Source organism: Hyla sarda, chromosome 7, assembly GCF_029499605.1.
Source record: "Hyla sarda isolate aHylSar1 chromosome 7, aHylSar1.hap1, whole genome shotgun sequence".
NCBI classification, from domain to species: domain Eukaryota; kingdom Metazoa; phylum Chordata; class Amphibia; order Anura; family Hylidae; genus Hyla; species Hyla sarda.
In genome coordinates this window covers 211,350,402-211,366,355 of record NC_079195.1, presented here as the reverse complement: position 1 = coordinate 211,366,355, position 15,954 = coordinate 211,350,402, and the positions used below count along the sequence as shown (strand labels likewise).

The following is a 15,954-nucleotide window of genomic DNA, read 5'->3' as shown; positions in this document are numbered from 1 at the left end:
GCATGAGTCCCGTTCATCATAAAAAGGCTTGTGCACAGAACTTGTTGGGTGTCCTATGGTTGCCTCGGTAACAATACCGCCCAGTATCAGCTGCCTCTCTCTTCTCCGAACTGCAGATCTTCCAGGAGAGAAGTTTCAGGTACCTAAAAAAACCTCATGTCATCCACATTTTGCTAACACTATTTTTCATTCACAGAAATTAAATAAATGAGTCGAACGAGTCAAAGAACAGTTAAAAAAGGGGAAACTTTATTTATTATTTATTACAGTGTTTGTGTAGGGATTTTATGTAACCTCCCATCACTCACAAAGAGCGGACAGTAACACCTCAGGACAGGAAAAACCTCCAGAGGGGAGGAAACCTGTAGGGAATCCATGGCTACTGTACTACCCTTCCTCTGGGCATACTAAAGGAGGTTACCTCTAGAATTTGGGCAAAGTGTCTGTGTATGTGCGTGATTCCAGGGGTTATGTCTTCATCCAACTTCTTGCTGTAGGTCCGGAAATGCGACTCCACATCCTGGAAATACTGCATCTAAGAGAGAAAAACAAAAGAAAAGAAAGATAATTTCCATGTTTATTATAGAAATGTACATGGAACGACACTAACCAATCCTGTGTATGAATCTGCATTCCCGGGTCCCTACAGTGTCCAGCATGGGCCCCTCACTGATGAAGAATGAGCAGGAGCCGTGTTATTTCTGCTCAGTGCTGCTCTCTGGTGGACAGTGGTTATGACATCACATGTGTGACACGCTGCTCCTCCTGGGAGTTCTATGTGGGCAGTGCTGCTCTCTGATTGGCTGAAATCCAGAAAGCTTTTTAACATATTCTGCATGACTGTTACCTAAGGGATTTTTCTATAAGGTTTATTAAAATGGCGCTACTCTCTATGGTGTGTGTTATATTTGTTTCTCCTTACCGGACACTCAGTATATGTAATGTCATTTTGTGGCACCCAACAGCCTGGGCCCGTAGGTTTCTACACAGATCAGTGCTGCTCCGGCAGGCTCAATGAGCAGCGCTGGCTGCCGGGACATCTGATGAGTGACGCTCTGGACCAGTGTTTCCCAACCCAGGTGGCCCCAGCTGTCCCAAACTACATCTCTCAGCAAGCCTGTACAGCCGGAGGCCGGAGGTCTTGCAACAGCTGGGGGCACCCTGGTTGGGAAACACTGTTCTGGACATTGCAAAAGCTGGACAGGAGTCTGTCAGAAGGGGGGGGGGGGGGAGATAATGCAATGTGGGTTTAGAAAAACGTCACACACAAGTTATCCTAAATCCCAGCCTAATGCTAGGAACAGACCAATTTATATCGCCTTTTTTTTCTGGCCCAAAAAATTTAAGCCACAAAAAACTGCCCCTTCATATTTTTCAAAAACTGTTGGGGAGATTTATCAAAATCTGTGTGAGGAAAAGTGGAGCAGTTGCCTATAGCAACCAATCAGATCTCAGAAAAACTTATTTACTGATGAACATACTGCATCAGCGATCCCCAACCTGTTGCAGAACTACAACTCCCAGCATGCCCTGATAGCCTGCAGGGTCAGGGATGGGGAATTCCTTAGCCCTGCTTCAGGCAAGCAGAGCCGGACCTGACAAGCACGGCGGCGCTCAGCAGTCTGTACAGAGCGGGCTCCCGACTCGTGCCCGCTCCATACTCTGCAGCCCCCGGCTGTTCTCAGTAGCCAGGGGCCGCAGCTAATAGCCAGCATGCGGCGATCACCGTGTCTGGCTATTAACCCTTTAGATCACCGCTGTCACCGTGATCGTGGGAGGGGGGGGGCCCGATCCACTGTAGAGGTAGCTTAAGGGCTTACCTCTGTTTCCCTGGTGTATGAGGCTCTGTCATTAATAGATCCTGGCTGGACTAGTCTCTATCAATGGATCGCAGAGCACACAGATCAATGGAGTTCAATAGAACTCTATTGATCTGCATGAGGAATCTAATGATTCCTCTTAAAAGTCTATTAAAGTGTAAAAAAAAAGTAATTAAAAAAAAAGTAAAAAAAATTTCAAAATAATAAAAATAAACATATTTAGTATCGCTACATGCATAATTGTACGAACTATTAAAGTATAACATTATGTATCCCATACAGTAAATGTAAAAAAAAAAAAAATACCCAACCACAGAATTGCAATTTTTATAATATCCCAGAAAAAAAAGTTAAAAGCGATTAAAAAGTCAGATCAATACCAAAATGGTACCGATACAAAAAAACTGATTATGGCGCAAAAAATTTGCCCTCATACAGCCTGGTATGCAAAAAAATAATATAAGGAGTCAAATAATGGCAATAAAATTTTTTTGAAAAAGTTCAGAATTTTGTTTAAATTTGTAAAACATGACAGAAACTATACAAATCTGGTATTGCTGTAATCAGGCCGGTCTAAAGTGTAAAAACAACATGTTACCTCAACCACAAGGTAAATGGTGTAGAAAAGAAAACCACCAGATTTGCTAAATTATCTTCTTTACTATTTCAATTTCACTTCACTGAATATATATATATATATATATATATATATATATATATATGTATATATTATTTTTTGGGGGGTTCGGAGAATATGTAATTGAAAAATTAAAAGGATCATTATAGTAGGTAGTTATGGCTATTATAGGGCGAGGTGGAAAAATGAGAGCGTAAAAGTGAAAATTGGCCCAGACAAGTTGTTCGTCATGAGGGACAAATAGATTTTGTTCCATTTTAGTCCTGTGGACAAGTTGTTTTTTATTAAATTTCCCCACCCTTGTCAATACTTTGTTATATCCCCTTTGTTGGCAATGACAGAGGTCAAACATTTTCTGTAAGTCTTCACAAGGTTTTCACACACTGTTGCTGGTATTTTGGCCCATTCCTCCATGCAGATCTCCTCTAGAGCAGTGATGTTTTGGGGCAGTCGCTGGGCAACACGGACTTTCAACTCCCTCCAAAGGTTTCCTATGGGGTTGAGATCTGGAGACTGGCTGGGCCACTCCAGGACCAGTGTGTTTAGGATAATTGTCATGCTGAAGTTGCTGAGTTTTTACCAAAAAGTTCTACTTTGGTTTCATCTGACCATATGACATTCTCCCAATCCTCTTCTGGATCATCCAAATGCTCTCCAGAAAACTTCAGATGGGCCCGGACATGTACTGGCTTAAGCAGGGGGACACGTCTGGCACTGAATGATTTGTGTCCCTGGCGGCGTAGTATGTTACTGATGGCAGCCTTTGTTACTTTGGTCCCAACTCTCTGCAGGTCATTCACAGGGGCAGGGGTCATTTTCTAAAATTTGCTCCCAAAGTTGATTTCTTCACATCAAGCTGCTTGCCTATTGCAGATTTAGTCTTCCCAGCCTGGTGCAGGTCTACAATTGTGTTTCTGGTGTCCTTCGACAGCTCTTTGGTCTTGGCCATAGTGGAATTTGGAGTGTGACTGTTTGGGGTTGTGGACAGGTGTCTTTTATACTGACAACAAGTTCAAACAGGAGCCATTAATACTGGTAACGAGTGGAGGACAGAGGAGACTCTTAAAGAAGAAGTTAAAGGTCTGTGAGAGCCAGAAATCTTGCTTGTTTGTAGGTGACCAAATACTTATTTTTCACCATAATTTGCTAACAAATTCTTTTAAAAAATCAGACAATGTGATTTTATGGATTTTTTTCTCATTCTGTCTCTCATAGTTGAAGTATACCTATGATGAAAATTACAGGCCTCTCACTTTTTAAGTGGAAGAACTTAAGCACAATTGGAGGCTGACTAAATACTTTTTTGCCCCACTGTATGTACTAAAATGACCTTACGGTGGATAACCCCTTTAATTTTGCTGGCAGAGGTTTTGCAAATAGGTTCTAAACAATCTTTCCATGTCGCAGGCATCTTCTTCCACCACGGAGAGACAATAAGGATTCGGTTTATGGCCAATGTCTGCCGAAGAGCTAGGAAACACTAAATGTGCATCCCTCACGAAAGTCTCGCAAGAAAGTTCCACATCTGTTTTTAATAAGAGAACTTCAGCTCTCCAGTCAATTATTTGGCCTTAGATGTGCCGTTACCTTCCCTTACAGAAAATTAGCTGCCAATAATATAAATGCGTAGGCTACTTCTACTCTGAAAGCAGCGGGGAAGTAACTGCGTGCCCGGCGTGTCCAGCTGGATCAGGTTTAACAGGAGACCATTATAAGAATTTCAGTATTCATGGATTTCGCGCAGCCGGGCTCACATGCTTAATGTAATTGGAACCATAATAATACATGACATATCTAGCGTTTATTTTTATTCTGTTATTCTATATATCTATTATTCTATGAACATTTTCACAAGTAATAGTTCTTTCTAGGGAAATCAATGTCTGATGTGATATTTTTAATGCTCATTTAGATTCATATATATAGAATTATATTTTTACGGGGCAGTGTTTATTTCTTTTGGCTCCTCATATAAAGAGCTTCACACAGAGGGGGGCAATGATCACTACTCCTAGGCTTAAAGGGGTACTCCATCCCTAGAAATCTTATCCCCTATCCAAAGGATAGGGGATGAGATGTCTGATTTTGGTGGTCCAGCCGCTTGGGGACCCCCGTGATCTTGGCTGCAGCATCCCAGACATTAGGTGGATGGAGCTAGCTTCACTCCATGCTGGATGACTGGCGATGCGGGGCGGAGGCCTGCGACATCACGGCCACGCCCTCTCCCATAGTCTTGCATTGAGGGGGCGTGGTCGTGACGTCACAAGCTGGGCGGGCATTGCCGTGACGTCATAAGCCTCCGGCGCTGCATCTGACACTCTAAACGAACGCCGGGTGCAGCAGGGAGATCGCGAGGGTCCCCATCGGCAGAACCCCTGTAATCAGAGATCTTCTCCCCTATCCTTTGGATAAGCGATAAGATGTCTAGGGGCGGAGTACCAGAATATAGAGTTTTATACAATTTTTTAGGTAGCACACGTGTATAGGGCAATTAAACAGGGCTGCACGCCAATTAAGCTTTACCGCAGGTGAGATCACATTCATTACATAACTCACGGTTTATGTAGAAGTATTCTTCATGTTTTTATTCACTTTTGTTTTATTTTTCACACAAAATCGTTTCGCAGGACGTGGATATAGCAGAAATGTAGCAGCACGAAGTTAGACATTCACCGTAGCTTCCCCAGTCATGGCACAACGTTTCAGGGGAGGACCCCCTTATTTATGCATGATACCTTTTTTTTTTTTTTTTTTTTACCTCAGGTGCCCCAATTCTAAAGCTGTTTTAATTTTGTTGTTACTCCTTCTTCTTCCCAAGATATAGGAATTTTACTATTTGTCTATTTGACTTTTCTCTGAATAGTCAGGTGGGTGGGAACTTCATTTGAAAATAAAGGGGTGTGTATATGATGCTAAGGGAATGTAAAATGGGCTTACACCCCCTGATGTCTCAGTATGGGATATGGTCCCGTACAGTACTTAGGCCCTGTCAGGTTGAGTCCTTCTGTGTCCTAGGGGCCCTCCTGCAGCATCTCCCCCATCGTAATATATACTATGTATAGTGTTATGTGTGTTACTGTATGTATAAAGGACCTTTGAGTTAGTCACATGATAATGTGTTCACCTGATGTGTTTGTTACCCAGAGAGCACCAGCTAACCAGGTGACCTGCATGGTACTTGACCATGGGCTTTTGGCTCAGCCCCCCCCTTAATAAGAGGGGCAGCAATTACAAGACGTCTCAGAGCCAGCGTCCAGCACATCTGGAGGCCTCAAGCCTAACCTACAGTCACATCCCAGTAAGTCAAGTCATCTCTGTCTGCCGTCACTACCTACAGTCAAGTCTATTATAGTCAGCGTGGCTGTCCTAAAGTCTGTCAAAGTTACTGCAAGTCCCAGCAAGCTGCGAGGTCCTTCTGTGTTACTGGTCACCTCTCTGGGATCCTGGCCGAGTTGTAAAGACTATTACCATCTGTCTACCACAGTAAAGCTACCGTTAACCCTATTGGACTATTTTTACCCTGCCTAACCGTTTGGATGGTTACCAGGAAAACCATGCCCTGGCGTCACGAACATTTAGGGGTTAATAACATCACTCCTGGGCTACAACATCTTCCCCATACACCTCATCGCACCCCCGTGGCTCACCACACTAGCATTCCCACCCCTTTTTAAATAAAGATCCCACCCCTCTGACTAATGTGAGAAAAGTGCAGGTAGTCAACCAAATGGTAAAATCCCTGTATCTCGGGAATGGGAAATGGGAGCGTCATTGCAAAAAAAATATTAAAACAGGGTTGTAATCAGGGCACCTGAGGCTACAAAATGGTATAAAAACGTAACTTTATACTGAACAGGGGTCCTCTTTAATGAGATGCAGTACGAGGCACAGACACTATTGTATGTATTGGCGCTATGTCTGATCTACTTATTGGTGGAATGAGAACAAGCCTTTGAGAACCTCCATAATTGTTTCTTGTAAAACTGGACCGTCTGTGTAGGTGAGTGTACATATGTATATTTGTGTGTAGGCGAGTGTACATGTGGCATGTGTGACCCAGAATCAGAACTGGAGCATCGTTCCCCCGACCCAGACTGGCCCTTCTGCTCTTTTACTGAGTAGAGCTTTCCAAGGTCCTTCTACTCCATCTCTGTTTGCTCAGCACATTTGGTGCACAATAGTGCGCTTTTTTCACATCTCCCTCAACTCTACTCTTGTATTTTTATACTCGAGTAGAGTTGAGGGAGGGAGATGTGAGAGAGTGCACTATTGTGCACCAAATGTCCGGAGCAGGCAGAGATGGAGTAGAAGGACCTTGGAAAGCTCTTCTCAGGAAAAGAGCAGAAGGGCCAGTCTGGATCGAAAGGAGTGATTGGTGGTAGAGCAATGGCTTCTTAGTATCTTCTAAAGACACAACCTGTGTGCCCACTATTTGATGACCAGGTCAGTCTATCATCTGTCATGGGGTTGAAACTCAAAACCAGCAAAAAGCTGTCCCATAATTATTAGGTGGCCCCATCATTGTCAGAGACTTATCAGTCACTGTGACCCATATAGGAACAAGGACCTGCCATGGAGGGTCAGTAAAAAGGATTGTGTTGAGTGTGACCAAAATGTCCTTGTACTAGAACTGTAGACTGTGATCTAGAGATGAGCAGGCTTATAGCTGGTCTTGACCACCTAGGGCAGACAACCCCACCACACAGTGTGGAGTGGAAAGGCGGAGTTGTCCAGTTGCAGATCTCCTGAAACAAGGACTGCAGTAAGTTCAGTGTTTATTCAGGCAATGCCTTTCTGGATGCAGAGTCTGTTGACTGAGAAGTAGTAGTCTGCCGCCATGAGGAGTGCACTGAAGGTAATTAGTGCAGCCATACCCCATTGCTGTGGTATTCTGTGTTAGTAAAGGATGGTTAGTAGAGGCACGTTGGTTACGAAAGATGAGCGTCTAAACATGGACATACTCCAATGAAATTTCTCACGGGAGTTGAGGTCCCCAAGGCTGAGAAATCTTAAAGGGGTACTCCGCTGCTCAGCGTTTGGAACAAACTGTTGCGAACGCTGGAGCTGGCAGCTTGTGACATCACAGCCTCACCCCCTCATGACATCCCACCCCGCCCCCTCAATGCAAGTCTATGGGAGGGGGCGTGACGGCTGTCACGCCCCCTCCCATAGACTTGCATTGAGTGGGCGGAGCGTGATGTCATGAAGGGGCGGGGCTATGACGTCAAGAGCTACCGGCTCCAGCATTCGGAACAGTTTGTTCCAAAAGCTGAGCAGCGGAGTACCACTCTAAAGTTCTAAGTTTGAATTCATTCAAGTTGAGATGTAAAGATAGTTTCCCATGTCAACAAAGGGTGATCCTATGGTACACGTGCATTTGATATAGGGAAATAAGCAGTTCAATTCCAAACAGTACAGAAATAGTTATTGTCCGGCACTGCCACTCGTGTAATGATTATGGTGAAAATGTGCTATATAGTTGCTCAATATATTGAAGTGAGGTGGTGCTCAGTCTGAATAGTCCATCTTGTACATATCCAAAGTAGGAAGAAGTAAAGAGACGGCGACTCACCCGATCTTCATAACATCTTTTTTACTGACCAACGATACTTACATCGTAGCAGGGGGGAGACGTACAGGGGGTACAGGAGAAACAAGGCCTCATTTCTCCTGTACCCCCTGTACGTCTCCCCCCTGCTACGATGTAAGTATCGTTGATCAATAAAGAAGATGTTATGAAGATCGGGTGAGTCGCCGTCTCTTTACTTCTTCCTACTTTGGATATAGGCAAATAAGATTGAGAGCTCCACTGCGGACAGAGACTGGTGTGACCGAATACTATCTATGTGCGGATCTGCGGGAAAATGTTGGTGCTATACAAATGATAATTGAATTCTTGGACATTGTTAAGACTTGTATTCTGTAATTCTCTACATATTTAATTTATCCTCCCAACAAGAGCCGAGATGAACCCGGGGACGTCAGATCTGTATGCAGGGTGTACCAGGTCTGTGAAAACAATCTAATCCAATTTTACTGTTTTCAGACAATGGGAACTTAATCAATAACACATTGTACAGTTCAGCAGATGTTCGGGATTCCGAGTCAACTGCTAGCCACCAAGTCAGTGAATTAATGTCATAGGCTATTCATCATCACTAAGTACAAATGAACCATGTCAGCATTTTCCAGGCTAATGACTGATTTAAACTACGCTCTGCGAAGCTCCTCAAATACCGATACAGTGACTCGGGTACTCCGTGAGTAGCTACCAATGATTCAATGTCAATTGCCTGGTTGCTTTTTCCATTGCTTCTAGATCTTTGAGCAAAATCGCAATTATATGGATCAAGGGTTTAGATTTAGAAACAGCGAAATTAGGTGCCCTATCCAAATGCCTAGAACGTTAACATTAGTCAGGGAAGAAGCAAAAAAAAAAAAAAAAAGGACAGGGCCTCGAGTAACTTCGTGGGGGCACCGCAGGTAGAGGAGAGACTCCTAAAGTTCTGGACTGTCACCTGAAGTACACCTTGACTTCATGCAAATCACCCCAGGGTACACATAGGATCTTGATCTTAAAGGTTACCTCTCATCAAAAAAACTTTTGATATATTATAGATTAATGTATGCAGAATAACTTTACAATTGCATGTTATAAAAAAAATATGCTTCTTTCTATTTAATTTTCCACTTTGAAGAAATGACCACTAGGGGTCTCCCTACCAGTCCTGGCAGCAAGCATTTCAGACTCATGCTGGAGTCCTAAACACTACGAGCTGCCAGTCTGCTTTGTTCACAAAGGAGAACACTCAGAGCTGCCAGCCTGCTTTGTTCACAGCCTGTTTGGCTGTGAACAAAGCAGGCTGGCAGCTCTGAGTGTTTAGGACTCCAGCATGAGTCAGAAATGCTTGCTGACAGGACTGATCGGGAAAAATACAATAGAAAGAAGCATATTTTTCATTAACATGCTATTGGAAAGTTATTCAACATTCATTAATCTAAAATATATCAAAAGTTTATTTGATAAGAGGTACCCTTTAAAGGGTTACTCCAGTGGAAAACTATTTTTATTATTTATTTATTATTATTTTTAAATCAACTGGTGCCAGAAAGTTAAACGGATTTGTAAATGACATCTATTAAAAAAAAAATCTTAATCCTTCCAGTACTTATTAGCTGCTGAATACTACAGAGGAAATTCTTTTCTTTTTGGAACACAGAGCTGTCTGCTGACATCACGAGCACAGTGCTCTCTGCTGACATCTCTGTCCATTTTAGGAACTGTCCAGAGCAGCATATGTTTGCTATGGGGATTTTCTCCTAATCTCGACAGTTCTTAAAATGGACAGAGATGTCAGCAGAGAGCACTGTGCTCGTGATTAAGCAGAGAACTCTGCGTTCCAAAAAGAAAAGAATTTCCTCTGTAGTATTCAACACCTGAGAAGTACGGGAAGGATTAAGATTTTTTTTTTAATAGAAGTCATTTACAAATCTGTTTAACTTTCTGGCACCAGTTGATTTAAAAAAAGAGGGTTCCACCGGAGTACCCCTTTAATATGTTTAGTAGAACTTTATAGATTCAAAAGCAGGCTACCTCCAATCTATAGGCAATTTTAAATTACATGAACCTGGGCACTAGGGTTGCCACCTGGCCGGTATTTTACTGGCACAGACAGTATTTTGGCCACCCTGCCGTTATTTTTATATAAAAAATACCGCCAATGCAATGGCCACTGTTTATCCAACCAATCCTCCAACTCCCGGAATGTTGCACCATATACTATACCAGTGTTTCCCAACCAGAGCACCTCCAGCTATTGCAAAACTACAACTCCCAGCATGCCCGGACAGCCAACGGCTGTCCGGGCATGCTGGGAGTTGTAGTTTTGCAACAGCTGGAAGCACCTCTCGTTGGGAAACACTGACCTATACTATATACTAATTTATAGAGTCCAACATGCTGGGAGTTGAAGTTTTGCAACAGCTGGAGGCACCCCTGGTTGGAAAACACTGACCTATACTATATACCACTATGTAGTCCAACATGCTGGGAGTTGTAGTTTTCATTTGATACAGGCTGCATCAGGGCATGCTGGGAGTTGTAGTTAGTAACTACACTGCAACTCCCGAATTTAATTAAAAAAAAGCGATCAAAAATTCACATCAAAACAATATCTCAATAGTATCGCACGGCTACAACTTTAATAGTATCAGGAACACAGCACATTGCACAAATACAACTACTGAACGATCACAGGATACCTCATGAAGTATTGAATGTTTCATTCGTTTAGTGACAGTCATGTGTGATATCATTTTCATTATTTATCTTAATTTATTTTATTCTTGTATTTAGAGTGTATGTAACTGGGCTAGGGCCCAGCGCTCTCCCCGTATTGTACTTGCGTAACATTTTGTATATGAATAAATTGCACCTATTTTAAAGGGGTTCTCCGGCGCTTAGACTTCTTATCTAGAGATGAGCGAACTTACAGTAAATTCGATTCGTCACGAACTTCTCAGCTCGGCAGTTGATGACTTTTCCTGCATAAATTAGTTCAGCTTTCCGGTTCTCCGGTGGGCTGGAAAAGGGGGATACAGTCCTAGGAAAGAGTCTCCTAGGACTGTATCCACCTTTTCCAGCCCACGGGAGCACCTGAAAGCTGAACTCATTTATGCAGGAAAAGGCAGCAACCGCCGAGCCGAGAAGTTCGTGACGAATCGAATTTACTGTAAGTTCGCTCATCTCTAATCTTATCCCCTATCCAAAGGATAGGGGATAAGATGCCTGATCGCGGTGGTCCCGCCGCTGGGGACCCCCGGGATCTTGCACGCCGCACCCCGTTAAAATCAGTCCCCGGAGCGTGTTCGCTCAGGGGCTGATTACTGTCGATCACGGGACCGTCGGAGCGTTGTGACGTCACGGCTCCGCCTCCGTGTGATATCACGCTCCGCCCCCTCAATGCAAGCCTATGGGAGGGGGCGTGACGGCCGTCACGCCCCCTTCTATAGACATGAATGGAGAGGGCGTGTTACAATGCCACTAGCGGCGTGTCACACGGGGGCGGAGTCGTGACGTCACGCTCTTTTGCTCGCATGGTCGGGATCCGAAGCCTCCAGCGTTGCCGTAAGCCGTTGAGGTGGGTGCTGCAGCCGAGATCCCGGGGGTCCCCAGCAGCGGGACCCCCGCGATCTGACATCTTATCCCCTATCCTTTGGAAAGGGGATAAGATGTCTAGGGGCGGAGTACCCCTTTAATCGTTACTAGAGCATCTCCTATTTATATTTTTAGTACACACAAATACCCACTTGTTTTATATCTACTATTCTTTTCTTTTCTCTCTCTTTTCTTTTCTCTTCCCTCCTTATTATATCTACCTTGCTCTATTTTTCTTCTTCTTTTCTCTGTTCTCCCCCTTTATCACCTACTACCCATGCACAATTAAACCACGCCTAGATTTTGATATATTCAAGTATATACCAAGACCTGTAGAATTTTCTCCAGTATTTTTAGATATTTTTATATCACTACTAGAGATGAGCGAACTTACAGTAAATTCGATTCGTCACGAACTTCTCGGCTCGGCGGTTGCTGCCTTTTCCTGCATAAATTAGTTCAGCTTTCAGGTGCTCCCGTGGGCTGGAAAAGGTGGATACAGTCCTAGGAGACTCTTTCCTAGGACTGTATCCACCTTTTCCAGCCCACCGGAGCACCGGAAAGCTGAACTCATTTACGCAGGATAAGTCATCAACTGCCGAGCCGAGAAGTTCGTGACAAATCGAATTTACTGTAAGTTCTCTCATCTCTAATCACTACATATTTGGTATAGTGGAGTTTGTATCCAGATTGAAGATCTCTGACACAGTACATCCCACATTGTTATTACTAGTAGGGGCCTATTACATTATTCATCCACCACTTACTGAGCCCTATCTATACATACAGATACATATTAGACATGGAGAACCAGTCACCTTATATATTTATTTTCTAGTTTTGCCCGGGTGTAGTGGAGGTAGCACCCAGACTAGAGTTCTCGGTCACAACACACATAGGGGGGAAGATTTATCAAATCCTGTGCAGAGGAAGAGTGGTGCAGTTGCCCATAGCAACCAATCAGATTGCTTCCTTCATTTTCCACAGGCCTCTTTAGAGGCCTGTGGAAAATGAAAGAAGCAATCTGATTGGTTGCTATGGGCAACTGCACCACTCTTCCTCTGCACAGGGTTTGATAAATCTCCCCAATAGAGTACATCGCAAACTTTGCTTTATATAAGTTGGAAAACGCCCCAGAAGATATAGACAGTCGATGTACTGTGAAGCCCCTCTATTTTACAATTGGTGGTGGTCACACTGGGGTCCAAGCATCCACTCCAGCCACTCATGACATCTGTGACCTCTCTGCTGAACGAGGGGCACTACAGGTATCAGAGGACCTTGCCCTATCACCAACGTCCACTATGTATGTGATGTCCCAGTACGGGATATAGTCCTGTACAGTACTTAGGCCCTGTCAGGTTGAGTCCCTCTGTGTCCTAGGGGGTCTCCTGCAGTGTCTCCCCCATAATAATATATATTATGTATAGTGTGATGTGTGTTATGTATTAAGGACCTTTGAGTTAGTCACATGATAATGTGTTCACCTGATGTGTTTGTTACCCAGGGAGCACCAGCTAACCAGGTGACCTGCAGCTTGACCTATGGGCTTCTTGCTCAGCCCCCCTTTATAAGAGGGGCAGCCATTACAATCTCTCTCTTATGACTCCTGCTGAGATATAGTAAAGTCCAGATGTCTCAGAGCCAGTGTCCAGCACATCTGGAGGCCTCAAGCCTAACCTATAGTCACATCCCAGTAAGTCAAGTCATCTCTGTCTGCTGTCACTGCGTACAGTCCAGTCAAGTCTAAAGTCAAGTCTATTATAGTAAGCGTGGCTGCCCTAAAGTCTGTCAAAGTCACTACAAGTCCCAGAAAGCTGCAAGGTCCTTCTGTGTTACTGGTCACCTCTCTGGGATCCTGGCCTAGCTGTAAAGACTATTTCCATCTGTCTACCTCAGTAAAGCTGCCGTTAACCCTAACCTGGTCTTGGACTATTATTGTTCTGCCTAATCTTGGGATAGCGGTGCTACCGTTCGGGTGGTTACCAGGAAAAGCACGCCCTGGCGTCACAAACATTTAGGGGTCAATAACACCTTGCCCCTGGGCTACAACATCTGCCCCATACACCTCCCCTTCACACCCCGAGACACCACATGTGTGTAATTGAAAATTCCCCGACCTCTAGACGTTCGTTAGACGCTTTAAAATATCACAAGTGGTGTTGATCCACAATGGATCCTATGACTGTTGGTCTCCATTCACACTTCTTTTCGGTTAGAATATGGTATTTCAGTCTTCTATAACATACAGTTAAAAGCCTGGTAGATCCATTATAAGTCAATGGCTTCCGTTAGGATCCAAAAATCCATCCTAATAGATCCATCATGTTGGTCAATGAACTTGTGAGAACAGAATCCATGATATCAGTGTGAACACACCCTGGCGTAAACTGGTTCTGGAATCTGAGGCCAAGTACTAGTAATGTCTTGGAATCTCTACCGTCACCAGTGCATTAGTATCTACAGATACCAGTGAGTAGAAGGTGCGGCAAAAAGAACCATTGAAACTGGCACTGCGACTATTAGGAGTGGTAGTGCTGTAATCCAGGTTATGGAGGAAGCAATAACGAAGTCCAGGTGGTAGTAAAGATCCTCAGCAGGATCATTTATTGACAAAAAATAATAAAGATAAAAAATTACGCGTTTCGGGAGGAGCCCTCCCTTCCTCAGATCAGGGTCTCTGATCTGAGGAAGGGAGGGCTCCACCCAAAACGCGTAATCTTTTATCTTTATTATTTTTTGTAATGGGTTCTTTTTGCCGCACCTTCTACTCACATATCTACAAGACGACTTGTGTCGACTCCTGCAACCCACTGGCTTGACAACGTCTCTAGGATTGATGGTACCCCATGTTGTTGGGGTTATATGCCTATTACTACTGTCTTCAGGTGAGCGGACATCTATAAGCCCTGTGGGGGTCATTCCTATATTACCTCCACCTCCTACATATATATATTGGGGTAACACACGTTGGTCTTTCTCTTTTTCTCTTTTATACAGCTTCTTTACAGATACCAGTGGGTGGTAGACAAATGCAGGGGCCCAGAGCCATTGGTTAGGGGACACAGCTGTGGGCATACCAAGCTTGACAATCAACCACAATTTTTTTTGTTTATTTATTTATTTTTTATTATTATAGACATTTGAATTTATTTTTCGTTGTACACAACCACCAGGGGGCAGCAGTACATATGATTATCCAAGCAGGCCCATTACTTGTCGCAAAGTTTGGGAGCTGGAACAAACTTCTAAAATCTACGGCTTCAGATAGAAAGTGAATTGTTAATGACATTTGGTACAATGCGCAGGATGCTTTACGGGTACAAACTGATATTATCCAGTGTCTTTCCTATTCCTTCTTCTTATTTCTATCTAAATATCAAATATGCATTGACACCGAACTGATTGCGAAAACAGGCCAGAAAACCAAAATCACATTACACCCCAGCTCCCTTCATATTGTCCTGATGAAATTACATTGTTCTCCCGAATGCTTCATGTATAATAATTGAGAACAACTATATTGTGCATTTAAAATGCGCCGCGGCTCGATTCGTACTTAATGCGTTATTCGCTGTGTAAACATTCCCAAATAAATCTGATGGCAGAACGATGATGGATGACGACCCGGGGGCTTCTCTTCCCGTTTTATATATTTATTGGGCAAAAAAATAATAATAATAACTGGACTGACAGATAGGAGATCCAATAGATTACCCAGGATATAACCTGGATCCACAAGAAGGATCCTGTCTGAAGATGGCAGCGGAGCAGATCACTTGTTGGGTTAAAGGGGTAATCCGGTTTTTTAATCAACTGGTGCCAGAAAGTTAAACAGATTTGTAAATTACTTCTATAAAAAAAAAAAAAATCTTTATCCTTCCAGTACTTATTAGCGGCTGTATATTACATAGAAAGTTCTTTTGTTTTTTTGGGATTTCTTTTTTTTTTCCTGTCCACAGTGCTCTCTACTGACACCTCTGTCTGTATCAGGAACTATCCAGAGCAGGAGAGGTTTGCTATGGGGATTTTCTCCCATTCTGGACAGTTCCTGATACAGACAGAAGTGTCAGCAGAGAGCACCGTGGACAGAAAAAAAAAAGAAATCCAAAAAGAAAAGAACTTTCTCTGTAGTATACAGCAGCTAATAAGTACTGGAAGGATACCAATGTTTTAATAGAAGTAATTTACAAATCTGTTTAACTTTCTGGTACCAGGTGATTTACAAAAAAAAAATGTTTTCCAACGGAGTACCCCTTTAAGTTAGTTCATAAATAAATCATTAGACCAGTGTTTTCCAAACAGTGTGTCTCCAGCTGTTGCAAAACAAACTACAACTC

At 43.4% G+C, this 15,954-nt stretch overlaps 1 long non-coding RNA gene across 1 annotated transcript; it reads right to left on the bottom strand.

Moving 5' to 3' along the window:
• Positions 1–227: 227 nt before the first annotated feature.
• Positions 228–1,131, bottom strand: LOC130282195 (uncharacterized). The gene is made up of 2 exons (XR_008846272.1): positions 923–1,131; positions 228–803 (listed from the first exon to the last, which is right to left on the bottom strand). It is a non-coding gene; the product is annotated as an uncharacterized LOC130282195 (long non-coding RNA).
• Positions 1,132–15,954: the final 14,823 nt, after the last annotated feature.